This window comes from Limulus polyphemus, unplaced genomic scaffold, assembly GCF_000517525.1.
Source record: "Limulus polyphemus unplaced genomic scaffold, Limulus_polyphemus-2.1.2 Scaffold6136, whole genome shotgun sequence".
NCBI classification, from domain to species: domain Eukaryota; kingdom Metazoa; phylum Arthropoda; class Merostomata; order Xiphosura; family Limulidae; genus Limulus; species Limulus polyphemus.
The window spans coordinates 4,302-7,201 of NW_013671746.1; the positions used below are offsets into that span (position 1 = coordinate 4,302).

The 2,900-nt window shown below is 30.0% G+C and overlaps 1 pseudogene; it reads right to left on the minus strand.

Annotated features, from left to right (window-relative positions):
- Positions 1-6: 6 nt before the first annotated feature.
- Positions 7-2,900, minus strand: part of LOC106473390 — a 6,671-nt pseudogene continuing 3,777 nt past the window's right edge.

Consider the following 2,900-nt stretch of genomic DNA (forward strand, 5'->3'; position numbering starts at 1 on the left):
ACTATTCAAAATTCTAATATGTAACATTACTTAGTCCATGGTTGAAATACTGACTAACATTTTTTTGATAATAAACTTAAGTTAAAATGTTTTAATTATCTTAACTGACTAAATGGAAAGCAAAGCATTTCCAGACCAAAACAAAAGCAATCAGAGGTTGCATACCCTTACCATGCTGCTTCTTTTTGAGATTACATGTGTTTATATTGGATTATGTAAAATTTCACTTTCAAAAACTCAGAAAATCCTTCTCAGTTCCAGAATGATAAATGATACATACAGTTTTTGGTAGCATGAAGGGAAGTCTCAATCTTAATGTGTCCATGACATTTGGTACAAATCCAATCACACTTTACTGAGTTATTAACAAAAAATTGCATAAATGCCGTAATCTCCCCATTATAAAAAATGCTTTAAAGTGATCCAGAATCCAGATCCAGAGCAAATTTCGGGAGGACTGTCCTATATTGACTTACCATCTTGTGTAAAAGTTTCATATATATCAGTCTATTAGTTTTGAAGATACAAGTGCAGAAACAGACCCAATTGCAATACCCTCACAGAGCAAGGGTAACAAAAGGTATAATTATGAAATTTTATTGTTCTATTAAATAGCAAGTAGTCAAAAACTTCAATTACTTCTGGTTATAAAGAATTGAATTATGCAGCTTTTTTATATATATATATAATGAATGACCAAAGAAAGATTACTTTGATCTAAGTAATGCATTTATTTCTTCTAATTTTCAGTGAATAACAAGACTTATAGCACAATTTAAATATAAATACTCAAAACAAAGTTGAAAAAGTAGCATTTAATTATTATTATTATACCATATACTCAGTATAGTCACCCTATAAATAATAAGTGGGATACAGTTTATTATGACAAGCCCTAAAACAATTTTTTTAAAGAAAATACTAGAGCATAATACTTAAACTATTTTCAGTTAAGCTATTTCAAATGAGAAAAAAAGGTTATTATTGTACAGAAGATTTTTTGTTTTGTTTATTTGTACTCATCAGTATAATATTTCAACTTGAGAAAGGTATGGATCTACTATCAACTATATACATGAAAGTTTTATATCTTTTCAACTGTGATCATGTTCTTATGTTTTTAAGTCAAAATCATTGAAATAAATGTGATCACTGTCCAAGGACCTTTTCTATAAAGATGGGATACATTTAGTAGACTAAGTATTATATTAATAAACACTGATCTTAATAAATTTGTTTCAATAGGAAAAGAGGGGGGGGTCATTCAAACCACCAATAGTTAAAATTTAGTGGCTCTACTTAAAACTATTCTTGTGGTGTTATGTAATAAACTCAGCTTAACACTTGATGAGTATCCATATATCAAGTTCTTTTACAGCTAACACTCCATATGTGAATTTCTCTTCAGGAGATGATGTCATAGAACACCAAAACATGTGTAGATTTTTTTAGTGCAAGTCCCTGTTTTAATAACTATTTATTGAGTAATGATTTTAACACTGTATTCCTTTTAATTATAAACATAAGCATAAATTATTTCTTCAAACTCCACAGCTTAAGCACTACACATCATAAGCTTTGGTAATTCTCAGATTAAAATTCAAATTACAAGATGTTTCACATAAGGAAACAAAACATAAATTACCATTTATCCAACAAAAAAATTGTGTTATGGTTTTCTATAATGTTAATTATTCACAAATAAAACATTTTTTAAACTCTTTTACTAGGTATTGACTTTCTGAAACTATTCAGTAAAGTTACTGACAGTGCAAGTTAACTTTTACATAAATAATTCTAATTTAATTCTGCATATCACTTATAAGCTTCAAACTGAAGCAAATAAAAATATCTGCTTCTTAACTACACTTAAATTAAACATTGTCGATAAAATGGAAGTCTTAAACAGTGTCTCCAATTTCTGAACTTCAGGAACTTAAAAAAAGAATAAACTACAAAACTATAAGACAAATGCAAGTAAACAAATCTAATCAGACAATATTTTCATTCTATTGAAAAATAAGGCAACATTTGACAAATATACCCTGAATCCGTTTATTTTGGTGCTGTCAGTCCAAGCAAATTACCATATATATATATATATATATCAATCAATAACATGTTCATACTGTTACAGAAAATAAAACTGAAAATTGCTCCCCTACCCAAAAATATGCTCAGTACTATATAGTTTTCACCTGTCACTTATTACAAAAGTGCTTCTAATTGTTTCAAACCATGAATTTCACTTATTAACATTGCACCACTATTCAATAGCTGTTCTTTAGCATCTGGACAGTTGCATAGTAAACAACACAAGAATTCTTGATAAGTTGATTTAGTGCTTGCTTCTACGGCATGAGAATTTACCTTTACTAGTGAAGAAACAATATACTGAGGCCAACCACTTTCTAGGAGAAAGGTAGCTACCCAGTGGATGGTAGGCAGGAGACTGGAAAGTGCTTGCATACCTAAAAACCAAAGTTCCATAATATCACTCCAAACTTTACGATATTCTCACACAATAACTAAAGAAGGAGTATCATGTGAATTTTCTACTTGGTGGGCATCCCAAAGGAATTTCACACTGGCTGAAAAATAGCGGTAACAACTTGTCTCACAACTTTTAATTTTATGAGTATGTTGCCTGGCAATGAGAAGCCCCAACACTGTAATATTAGCCTTAAGGCTTATGTGCTCAAAATCTCGTGGTATATGAGGTATTGCACTGAGCAGAAATTTTAATAGAGAAAAGAACAACAAACTTTCTGTAACCATCTTTGCTTCTAAAACCACTATGTTCATAAAAATTCCACAAAGAGTAATAATTCGATGACGAGGAACCCACTTTGAGACTAATAATAGCTGAAGACGGCTTGAATTGGTAATGAAGAAAAACT